Here is a 13,394-nt window from a genome sequence, read left to right as displayed (position 1 = left end):
TCTTTACTTGGGGGAGATTTGTCTGTTACTTATATAAGAGGGGCTGAAATCCAAATTTTACCCTATGCCAGATCAGAAATAAAAGGCAATGTTGTGGATTTGGAGGATATGCATGCAGTCAGGGGAGAAATCAGGAGCCAGAGATGATCATGAGAACCTGAAAACTTAGGTATCTAGAGAAACCTTGCACAGAACATGAATTAATTTAAATCACATCGAAATCTCAATTGTCTTTGAATCCACCTAAAATCTGTATAACATTTACACCCAGCACATTGGACTAAGGAATATTTTACACGTCTGTCTCCTCTACTAAACCATCTGAATTTGAAGAAAGGGTCTGAGCATTTTTTGTATTGATACCATTAACAACAATATATTCTGGCGTGGGTGGCCACTCATAAACATGCCTTGTGAATTTAATCCTATACATTGGCAATCTCAACAAGAATGATGTGACCTCAGTCTCATGACTAGTTTTCATCCGTTGCTATGAGTCTCCTCATAAATTCACTGCCAGCTTTGTGACTGCCAAATCCTGTTTATCTAGAAATGATTGCTGATACATAGCAAGATTTGCTTTGGGTTTTATTCTCTGTGCATTGATGGCATCATTTTTAAAACCTGAAGTATAAAGTAAAATCAGAATAGGGACCCTTTATCTTTATATACAGAAAAGTTTAGTCTACTAAGAATGTATGTTGGGAATATAGCATAGAAACGCAAATTTCATAGGAATATAGATATGAATTTCTTTGTAATAAAATAGTGATACAAAATGAAATCTAAGTTCTCCCCTACAGACTTGTGGATATGTATATTTACTCACGAATTAAAACATTTTAGAAAAAATGATTATTTTATGAATCCTCAACTGTGTGTACAATGGAGTTAAACTTATTACTATAAATAGAAAATAATCTAAATATGTGAAAGTTTACATAGCTTGGGGATTTTGAATTTTTGTCATGTTTTCATAGTATTATCACAATACTCACTACAGTTTTTCACCAAGGTTGATGCCAATATATGAAAATAAATGTGGTTTATATTATTTTTGTGAAATGTTTTACTACAGGAAGTAGAATATAAACAATACAACTTCTTGTCCCAGTGCCCAGCTTCATAACCCCTTAAGTAAAGATGTAATGAGAACATAAATTTGAGTACTAATATTTTTTAAATTCCCAGTGTTTAATTTTATAAAAATTTAGCTTGATTTTACTGAAAAATATGCGTTCTCAGGTCTTTGGATGTGCCCCTTTTTTTTAAATTAATTTACTTAATTAATTTTTTAGTCAGGCTGTGAGATCTTAGTTCCCTGAACAGGAATGTACTCACGCCCCCTACAGTGGAAGCTCAGAGTCTTAACCACTGGGCCCTCAGGGAGGTCCCTGGATGCATCCATTTTGAGTGATAGTGTCTATTGCATGTAAATCTCTTATTTGGTGATTACCCTTTTCCTGATATCTTCTTTTTTCAACCTGTCAAAGCTAATTTATGAGTTTTCTGTGAAAGAAATATTCCGAGACTTCCTTTCACTGCAGTTCTTGATTAGAGTACATTTTCTAAATAGTCTTTTTTATCTTTCAGAAAAATTCTGTCCCAATATTACTCCAGTATGTGGCTTGAGTATATCCATATATAATTCACCTTAAGGGTGAATGGGGTACAGATATACAAGGTAGGGATGGCTTATATGTGTATTTCTTTATAAATTGAAAATAATGTCCTTTATAAATTTTCCTCTAATTTCTAACACTGATTCTTAGAAACTTTATTGTCAAGTTAGTCAAGTCTATGTGATTCATATGTTTTACAAATAATTTTTCAAAATAAAATTTATTTCTTATAATATTTTCAGATTTACAAAAAATGCAAGGCAGTACAGAGACTTCCCAGATAGCACAGACTCAGTTGTTAACATCTTTCCTTATTATGGAATATTTATACAATCATTAGATCAATATTAAAATACACTATGGAATATTACTCAGCCATTAAAAAGAATTCATTTGAATCAGTTCTAATGAGATGGATGAAACTGGAGCCCATTATACAGAGTGAAGTAAGTCAGAAAGATAAAGACCAATACTGTATACTAATGCATATATATGGAATTTTAAAAGATGGTAACGATAACCCTATATGCAGAACAACAGATGTATAGAACAAACTTTTGGACTCTGTGGGAGAAGGTGAGGGTGGGATGTTCTGAGAGAACAGTATTGGGACAAGTGTACTATCAAGGGTGAAACAGAGCACCAGCCCAGGTTGAATGCATGAGACAAGTGCTCAGGGCTGGTGCACTGGGAAGACCCAGAGGGATGGGATGGAGAGGGAGGAGGGAGGGGGGATCAGGATGGGGAATACATGTAAATCCATGGCTGATTCATGTCAATGTATGGCAAAAACCACTACAATATTGTAAAGTAATTAGCCTCCAACTAATAAAAATAAATGGGGAAAAAATAAATAAAAAATGATTAATTTTTTTCAATTGTACCTAGTGTATGATTTTTCTATTCTAGGATCTAATATAGGATATCACATTTCATTTTGTTGTCGTATCTCTTAAGGCTCTCTTGGCTGTGATAGTTTTTCAACTTTCCTTCTTTTTGATAACATTATCAGTTTTGAAGGATACTTGTCAGATATTTGTAGAATGTCCCTCTATTAGGATTTGGCTGGTGGCCTTATGATTACACTGGGCAATGGGGTTATGTTTTTTAGAAGAAGACCATAGAGATAAAATGCCATTGTCCTCACATTATATGAAGTCATGATATCAACATGATTTATCACTGTGATGATGATTATTACTTGATTACCTAAGGCAAAATGGTTGTCTGGTTGTCTGAGGAGGATTACAAATAGCTGAGAAAAGAAGAGAAGCAGAAGGCAAAGGAGAAAAGGAAGGATACACCGATTGGAATGCAGAGTTCCAAAGACTAGCAAGGAGAGATAAGAAAGACTTTCTCAGTGATCACTGCAAAGAAATAGAGGGAAATAATAGAATGGGAAAGACTAGAGATCTCTTCAAGAAAATTAGAGATACCAAGGAAACATTTCATGCAAAGATGGGCTCAATAAAGGACAGAAGTGATAAGGACCTAACAGAAACAGAAGATATTAAGAAGAGATGGCAAGAATACACAGAACTATACAAAAAAGATATTCATGACCCAGATAGGCATGATGATGCAATCACTCACCTAGAGCCAGACATCCTGGAATGTGAAGTCAAGTGGACCTTAGGAAGCATCACTATGAACAAAACTAGTGGAGGTGATGGAATTCCAGTTGAGCTATTTCAAATCCTGAAAGACGATACTGTGAAAGTGCGGGACTCAATATGCCAACACGGTTGGAAAACTCAGCGGTGGCCACAGGACTGGAAAAGATCAGTTTTCATTCCAAATCCCAAAGAAAGGCAATGCCAAAAATGTTCAAACTACTGCACACTTGCATTCATCTCATGCACTAGCAAAGTAATGCTCAAAATTCTCCAAGCCACTCTTCAATGGTATGTGAACTTCCAGATGTTCAAGCTGGATTTAGAAAAGCCAGAGGAACCAGAGATCACATTGTCAACATCCATTGGATCATCAAAAAATCAAAAGAGTTCCAGAAAAACATCTACTTCTGCTTTAATGACTATGCCAAAGCCTTTGACTCTTTGGATCACAAGAAACTGTGGAAAATTCTTCAAGAGATGGTAATACCAGCCTTACCTGCCTCCTGAGAAATCTGTATGCAGGTCAAGAAGCAACAGTTAGACCATACATGGAACAACAGATTGGTTCCAAATTGGGAAAGGAATATGTCAAGGCTGTATATTGTCACCCTGCTTATTTAAATTATATGTAGAATATATCATGCAAAATGCCAAGCTGAATGAAACACAAGCTGGAATCAAGATTGCCAGGAGAAACATCAGTAACCTCAGATACACAGATGATGCCACCCTTATGGAAGAAAGCAAAGAAGAACGAAAGAGCCTCTTGATTAAGATGAAAGAGCAGAGTGAAAAAATTGGCTTAAAATGGCATTCAGAAAAAGAAGATCATGGTATCTGGTCCCATCACTTCATGGCAAATAGCTGGGGAAACAATGGAAACAGGGAAAGACTATAATTTCTTGGGCTCCAAAATCACTGCAGATGGTGACTGTAACCATGAAATTAAAAGATGCTTGCTTCTTGGAAGAAAAGCTATGACCAACCTAGACAACATATTAAAAAGCAGAGACATTACTTTGCCAACAAAGGTCTGTCTAGTCAAAGCTTTCCTTTTTCCAGTAGTCATGTATGGATGTGAGAGTTGGACTATAAAGAAAGCTGAGCACTGAAGAATTGATGCTTTTGAACTGTGGTGTTAGAGAAGACTCTTGAGTGTCCCTTGGACTACAAGGACATTCAACCAGTCAATCCTCAAGGAAATCAGTCCTGAATATTAATTGGAAGGATTGATGCAGAAGCTGAAACTTTGATACTTTGGCCACCAGATGCAAATAACTGTCTTAATGGAAAAGTCCTTGATGCTGGGAAAGATTGAAGGCAGGAGGAGAAGGGGATGACATAGGATAAGATGGTTGGAGTTCATCATCAACTTGATGGACATGAGTTTGAGCAAGCTTCAGGAGTTGGTGATGGACAGGGAAACTTGGCGTGCTGCAGCCTATGGGTTTGCAAAGAGTTGGAGATGACTGAGCAACTGAACTGAACTGAAGGTTGTGTTTGTGTCTGCCCAATGGAAAGTTGTTCTTTGTTCCTCCTTTCAATATTATATTACTTTTTATTTTCCTATTTTCTATTTTAAGAAGAAGTTTTAGACAATCTTCTCTCTCTCCCAATACTTTTCATTATTACTAACTTGTACTATTTTATACTCCCCTATTTTGATTTTAGTATATTCTCAGTTTTTTGTTTTTTTTTTTCAATTATTATTCTCAGTTTTAAAAGAGAGTCAGCCATTTTGAAATATAATATCTGAATCATTTGACTAATTACTATCTCAGGGAAATATAGTTTGACCTTAAAGGAATTAACATTTATATCATAAATGAATATAGTGAAATATCCATAAATTATAAAAGTACTTTCCCATTGTATTTAACAATAGAACCATGATTGTTAAAATTTATATGCAAATGAAATAAAACAGGAAAATAGATAGAAAATATTCAATTAATTATAATGCATATTTGTCAGTAGTGTCATGCAAGTTTGACTACTTTACTGTGATTTACTTTAGTTAGTTATATATCATTTTTTTTCTGTCTGGAAAATATATAACAATTCTGCCCTGAAGTTAATTTATGCAAATAAACACTTTGATCTTTTCTTTAAAAAATCTTAAAAGTTCTTCTTGATTATGTCAAGAATATAAGTGTTTTGACAAGTTATATTGTGTAAAATATATGACAGTTTATTATGGTTTAGTTGTTTTTACAGAATATCTTTTAAATAACTTAGCTTATTTAACTAAGCTTAATTTAGCTTCCCTGGTGGCTCAGACGGTAAAGAGTCTGTCTGCAATATGGGGGACCCGGGTTTGATAAGCATCATCTTCAAAAATTGAAATAGCATGTTACTTTCTGTAAAAAGTTATAATTAATAATTTAGAAGGTAGTCTCATATTAACACCTCTGATGACAAGCTTCTGAGGTTAGATGTTATATCTGTGAGCTTCTAGCCTGTGGTGAAAATGTGACAATTTTATGGAGATAAGAAACCACCTGATAAGTTAAAATATAACTGATTTTGTGAATAAATATGATTTCTAGATATAATAGACAATCAAAATGACAGAAAAGTAAAGGAATGAATGGAGAGTTCCAAGTTCCACAGACAACACATAAAATATTAACATATGAAATTACTTTAAGTATCAGTGTAACTTTTTATTTGGTTTTAATAAAATAGTAACTACAGAGGGCTTGGTTATCAAAGAAAGCTTTAAAGAACTTAATTACAGTCACATTTTATGTGACTTTTTCACTTTAAGTACAAATGGAGTAAGAAAATCTATCATTACATTTTTAATAATGCACTCAAGCTGAAATGTTTAGACATCTCCAGCATTTAGTAATTTTCTAAGACTAAGTCGGCAGGTTAGAAATGAACATATTTCTTTAGGGTAGGCTAACTTAGCTATTAATTTACATAATTTACTTAACCCAGGCCACTTCTTAAAACATTGAATTTCTTAACCTTTTATGAAAATCTAATGTCTCAATAATAGTATAGTACTCTGAACATCACAATTTAGTGAAATTATCACATAATTTAGCTACATGCTTTCAACAATCAATGAATTCCATCATTTTTATGAGTATGTTTTGGGAAAAAAAGTTCCCCTAAAAGTATGAAATGACTTAATTCTGAATTTATTTATGTAGCACTATTCCCTTCCCAGAGTGCATATATTAAAAAAAAAAATGATTACACAAATACAAACATGCAAACATAAATTATTTTTAAATACTATAACTCCATTTGGTGCTAGTATATTTTTAAATTATCCTATGAAATTTTTTGAACATTATCATTTCTCCATGGAGATTCATTTTACATTACTCTGGTTGAATATTTTAACTGCCTCACATCAGTTTTTGTTAGAAAATGAAGTCTATAAGTAACCTGAGGGTTAAAATTAACCCTTAATTGTAGTAATCTCTTTTGAATTAATACTGTTTTTGCTTCCCTTTATGTTATTATCACAAGTTTTAGTTTTACACCTTATGTAGCCAATAACATAAAGTTATAATCATGTTTTATTCATTTGTTTCTTAAACCATATAGAAAAAAGAGGAGTTACAGTAAAATATTATATTTATAAAGGTAATAATATAGGCAAATATAAAAGCTAACATAAATTGAAGACTTAATGGAAAATTAAGGCCAAACTATAATGGTTATGTATACATTTTGCCTAGTCTGAGTTCTTTGTGAATATGCAGAATTTTCAAAAAATCCAGCGTGAGTTTGTACAATTTTATGATTTTATGATGTTATATTTCTGAAGTCTCAACATTACTATTGCTACTCCTTAGACCAGACCAACCCAGCTGTGGACTAGATTTTTGAGTTAGTGCCTAAATTTCTTCCTTCAAATTAGTGAACAAAGCCATAAATAAACATTTCTTCAAAAAATATATGCAAATACAAATAGAGAACAAGAGTGTGAAAAGATGTTCAATATCATTAATTAGGAACTGCAAATCATAACCACAGCGAATTATAGCTTCATACACACCCGGATAGCTATATTAAACAAAAACAACAGCAATGAAAAGGAAAACGTCAACTGTTGCCTAAGACATGGAAAATTTGAACACATGTATACTGTTGGCAGCAATGTAAAATGCACAACTCTTGTGGAAAAACAGTTTTGCATGTAATCAAAAAATTAAACATAGAATGACCATGAAGAGTGAAAGAGAAAGTCGCTCAGTCGTGTCCGACTCTTTGCGACCCCATGGACTGCTTCAGTCAGTCAGTCAGTTCAGTTGTTCAGTCATGTCTGACTCTTCTGACCCCATGGACCGCAGCACGCCAGGCCTCCCTGTCCATCACCATCTCCCAGAGTTTACTCAAACTCGTCTCCATTGAGTCGGTGATGCCATCCAACCATCTCATCCTCTGTCGCCCCCTTTTCCTCCTGCCTTCAACCTTTCCCAGCATCAGGGTCTTTTCAAATGAATCAGCTCTTCGCTTCAGGTGGCCAAAGTATTGGAGTTTCAGCCTCAACATCAGTCCTTCCAACGAACACTCAGGACTCCATGGAATTCTCCAGGCCAGAATACTGGAGTGGGTAGCCTTTCCCTTCTCCAGGGGATCTTCCCAGCCCAGGGATCGAATCTAGGTCTCCTGCATTTCAGGCGGATTTTTTACCAACTGAACCACAAAAGAAGCCCAAGAATACTGGAGTGGGTAGCCTATCCCTTCTCCAGTTGATCTTCCCAAGCCAGGAATTGAACCGGGGTCTCCTGCATCGCAGGCGGATTCTTTACCAATTGAGCTATGATGGAAGCATAGAATGATCATGTGAACCTATAATTTCACTGCTGGATATAATACCAAAAACAACTGAAATTAAGTATTCAAGTAAGTGCAGGTGAATATCTGTTCATAGCAACACTATTCACTATAGCCAAAAGGTGGAAGTGGAAATGGTACAAATACTCCTTATTGGAGTATTGGAGTATGAATTGTGGTATATGTATGTAGTGGAATATTCTTCAGCCACAATAAGGAGTGAAGTATAGGTACATGCTACATAGTGAATGAATCTTGAAAGCTTGTTAACTGAAAAGATCCAAACACAGAATATCTCAGTTTATATAATATATGACATACCAAGAATGGAAAACCTCCAACAAGATGGAAAGCAGATTGATAGTCCCCAGTGGCTGGGAGGAGGGAGGAGTGGGAAAGGGTTGCTTAATGGGTGTAAGATTATCTTGCAAAGTGATGAAAATGTTTAGAACTTGATTTAGGTTTTCATTGTAGAACATCATAACATACTACTGTCATAGAAATGTACACTTTTAAATGGTTGATTTTATGTTCTGTGAATCTTACCTCAATTTAAAAAAATCTTTTGATTATTTGAAATTCAAATTTGAATATCCTGTATTTTATCTGACAACATATATTTCATACTACCTGCATCACTTATCAAAATGCTATAAAAATTAGGCACTTAATTTTAAAACAACAAATAGCTTATTTTTGTAAGCCACTCTTTTAGTCTCCTTAAGTGACACTGTTATTCCACTTGCATATAACAGCCATTTTTGTCTTTCAAAAACATGTATGCAGTTACATGAAGCAGAGTTTAAAGATCTTTGTGTTTACACAGAAATGGTTAAAAAAAAAATCTGTATGAAATCACTGCTGTCTCTTGATGTTTATGTTACTTAGAAATCATTGTCCTTATTACCTTCCTGTGCTCGTATGCTTCATAGCTTATTTTTATTACCAGTGCAACACTAAATTAATAATATACATGGATTGATTTTTTTGAACTTTGATTTTACTTCTGCATTTCTAGTCACAGCACCCATGTTTCTTATATCCATTGCCTTTTGGTGTTTATAATAAAATGCCTTAAGACCACTCGAAAAGAAAGTATAGAGGCAAGAGAAATAGAAGACTGAAGTTTTTATTTTCTTCTTCTAATTTAATAGAAGTGACCTTACTAACACTTTCTTTTTCCAACTGAATGAAAGAAGAGAGTGGTGATTTTTCCAATCTCTTTTTAACAGAACAAAACAAAGCCCAGAAGAAATGCCTGTGCACATAAGCTAAGCTCGAAGCACTGAGATGTTTATTAGATGGAGGGCTGGGGTTACATGACAAGCATCTTAAAACATGATTTGAAGTGAGGCTTAGTGCGTTTTCTCTGCAAGATGATCCTGCTAATAGGAGGGCAGCATGGATCAAGCGCTCTCTGCCCACTGTGGAAGCAGGGTAGCTGAAAGGAAGCACCGGCTTAGTAGAGACCATGCTATTCACAGCATACCAACAGAGGACTTAAAATGAGAGAGAGAGATGAGCTCAGCAAGTCAGAGGGATCAAATCTTTCTGGGTCCTTTAACCCAAGGAAGTTTTTCTTTTTTTCCTCTCTTTTAATATTCTGAAAATAATTCATGAAAGCAATGGAGTCAAATTTAGAATTTTATAGTCCTTTAAAATAGTCTCAATTTCAGTAAGATAACATATTTATTTTGCATTTCCATTTCTCTTAATCTCTGTGGGCCTTATTAAAATGCTAGTGGTGGTGGTGGTTTAATTGCTAAGTTCTGTCCAACTCTTGCGACCCCATGGACAGAGGAGCCTGACAGGCTACAGTCCATGGCATTCTCCGGGCAAGAATACTGGAGTGGTAGAAAAGTAGCCAAATATTTGCCCTATATTTAAATACAGAAGACATATGTCTTTAAGACATAAATCCATGTTTTTATCTCATGCATAACATGTTTTGCAGAAATCAGATGATTTCTCCATTCAAAAATGAGTTTAAATCAAGAAATTAATGTTAAAAATAATTTGTTAGATACAGTAATAATCAGAGGCAAAATAATAAGATTGGCAATATTGATCTATCTAAATTTGATTTGGGAAATCAAATTATATCTTTTAATAATAAAAAGAAAGCATGCGTCTTAGTTAAATTCAAGCAGAATGTATGCAATACAAGGCATTACGTTTTTAAACAGTATTGGTCATTAACTGTTGTTCCCAGGAAGGGTACATTGAAATACCATGGTAATAAAAAACCAGGAAGCATAATTTCAACATGTATTCTGACCAGAAAGCAGTTACTTTTTTTCATAGGATGTCTAATGTTTCCATCTGATTCTCATGCAGCAGAAATAATGGTTGATTCTGCTTAGCAAACACAGGCAACAGAGAAAAAAAAACTCAGCAAGAATTCTCACACTATAGAACTAGAGGGATGTGGTGGTGGATCTTAGAAGTAAACCACACAAAGACCACCATTTTGCATAATACAAGGTGGGTAACCAAAGTTTGAATAGAAATAATTAGATTTGGCTCAGTAATTAGAGTTTGCTGGTTTATTTACCAGAAAACGTATTTGTTATCCTGATGCTGGGAAAAATTGAGGACAGGAGGAGAGGAGGAGACAGAGGATGAGATGGTTGGACGGCATCACCAACACAGTGAACGTGAATTTTAGCAAACTCTGGGAGATCATGAAATCCTGTTTGACCACTTCCAATTTATCTCGATTCAAGGACCTAACATTTCATGTTCCTACACAATATTCCTCTTTACAGCATCAGACTTTACTTCCATCACCAGTCACAACCACAACTGAACATTATTTTCACTTTGGCTCCATCTGTTCATTATTTCTGGAGTTATATCTCCACTCTTGAGTAGCATATTGGGAACCTACCAATCTGGGGAGTTTGTCTTTCAGTGTCATATAATTTTTTTCATCTCACATGCTAGCAATCTTGCTATCAAAGTAATGTTCAACATTTCCAAGCAAGGCTTCAACAGTATCTGAACCGAGAATTTCCAGATGTTCAAGTTGGATTTAGAAAAGGCAGAGGAACCAGAGATCAAATTGCCAACGTCTGTTGGCTCACCAAAAAAGCAAGAGAGTTCCAGAAAAAACATCTACTTCTGCTTTATTGACTATGCCAAAGCCTTTGACTGTATGCATCACAACAAACTGTGGAAAATTCTTAAAGAGATGGGAATACCAGACCAGCACACATGCCTCCTGAGAAATATGTATGCAGGTCAAGAAGCAACAATTAGACCATACGTGGAACAACAGATTGGTTCCAAATTCATAAAGGAGGACAAGGCTGTATATTGTCACTCTGCCTATTTAACTTGTATGTTGAGTACTTCATGAGAAATGCCAGGCTGGATGAAGCACAAGCTGGAATCAAGATTGCTGAGAGAAATATCAATAACCTTAGATATGCAGATGACACCACTCTTATGGCAGAAAGCAAAGAGGAACTAAAGAGCCTCTTAATGAAAGTGAAAGAGGAGAGTGAAAAAGTTGGTTTAAAACTCAGCATTCAAAAAACCAGCATCATGGCATCCAGTCCCATCACTTCATGGCAAATAGATGGGGAAACAATGGAAACAGTGACAGGCTTTCTTTTCTTTGGCTCCAAAATCCCTGCAGATGGTGACTGTAACCATGAAATAAAAAGATGCTTGCTCCTTAGAAGCAGAGCTATGACTAACCTAGACAGCATATTAAAAAGCGAATAATAATAATAAGAGAGAGAGACATTACTTTACTGACAAAATTCCATCCAGTCAAAGCTATGGTTTCTCCAGTACTCATGTATGGATATGAGAGTTGGACTATAAGGAAAGCTGAGCGCCAAAGAATTGATGCTTTTGAGCTGTGGTGTTGGAGATCTCTTGACAGTCCCTTGGACTGCCAGTCCATCCTAAAGGAGATCAGTCCTGGGTGTTCATTGGAAGGACTGATGCTGAGGCTGAAACTCTAATACTTTGGCCACCTCATGTGAAGAGTTGACTCATTGGAAAAGATCCTGATGCTGGGAAAGATTGAAGACAGGAGAAGGGGCCGATGGAGGATGAAATGGTTGGATGGAATCACTGACCAATGGACATGAGTTTGAGCAAGCTCCAGGATTGGGTGATGGACAGGGAGGCCTGGCATGCTGCTGTCCATGCGATTGGAAAGAGTCAGACATGACTGAGTGACTGAACTGAACTGAGAAAAGCAAATATAGCTCCTCTTCACAGATTTAAACTACATCAGACAGTTACAATAAAGAAAAATAACAATATGCTGAAGATAAGACTATGGGCTACAAAGGCCCTGAGATAGAGGTGTAGTCTATATGAAACTGATAGTTTTAGAATGAGAATGAGGGACTGTTGAACCCTTAAAGAGACAAGCTGATCTGTGTGACCAAAGTATAGGATATACGTAAGCAGTGGGGGAAAAGGAAGAGTGATATTGGAAAAAGACACACCTCAATAGGCCTTATACACTGTGTAAAATAAAGTAAGAAACTAATATGGAATTTCTCAAATTCGAATCAGGAAATTAATCTGAATGAATTTGTGATACCAAAGATTATTCTTCCTATAATTTGGAGGAAAAAGTAGAGTTGAGTGTCAACAACAAAACAATGGCAAAAACTGTGTAATGCCAGAATAGATAGAAGTAGAAATATCAGTATCATAGAATTTAGTGAATAATTGGATACTGGAGTAGTTAAAAGGAGGGTGAAAGATGACATCAAGGTGTCTGAATTGCTGAACCAACTAGACGGTGGTACAATTCACTGAAAAATCACAAACGGGGAAGTGGGGCTCCCCTGTTAGCTCAGACAGTAAAGAATCCACCTTCAATGCAGAAGACTCATGTTGGATCCCCAAGTCTGGAATATTCCCCTGGAGAAGGGAATGGCAACCCACTCCAGTATTCTTGCCTGAAGAATTCCATGGACATAGGAGCCTGTCAGGCTACAGTCCATGGGATCGCAAAGAGTTGGACACACTTAGTTAGTTTGGGGCATTTGAGTTTGTGATGCCTGCTGTTCATGCAAAATTAATTGACTCAGATGCTCAATGCTCTATATAAGGACTAAAATTTCAGTGGATAAATCACAGAGGTTTACAGCTCATTTGTAATACATGCTTATTAAGATAAGATGTTCTCTAAATTCTAGTTGCTTTCTTATTCCAGTGGGATCCATTATGAATTCATGTGTTCCATGAAAAGAGAATCAGAGGCTCTAATTAGTCCTACAAGAGGCATGGTTTCAGGAGCACCATGATTGCTATGTTGGCCCATAGTGTTTCAGTAAAGCCCTGGCCTGGGGTCCCGTATCGTGCCTTTCTAGCTTCT

The sequence above is a fragment of the Cervus elaphus genome, chromosome 30, assembly GCF_910594005.1.
Source record: "Cervus elaphus chromosome 30, mCerEla1.1, whole genome shotgun sequence".
Lineage (NCBI taxonomy): Eukaryota > Metazoa > Chordata > Mammalia > Artiodactyla > Cervidae > Cervus > Cervus elaphus.
The sequence above is the reverse complement of the archived record's forward strand: the minus strand, read 5'-3'. Positions refer to the sequence as shown.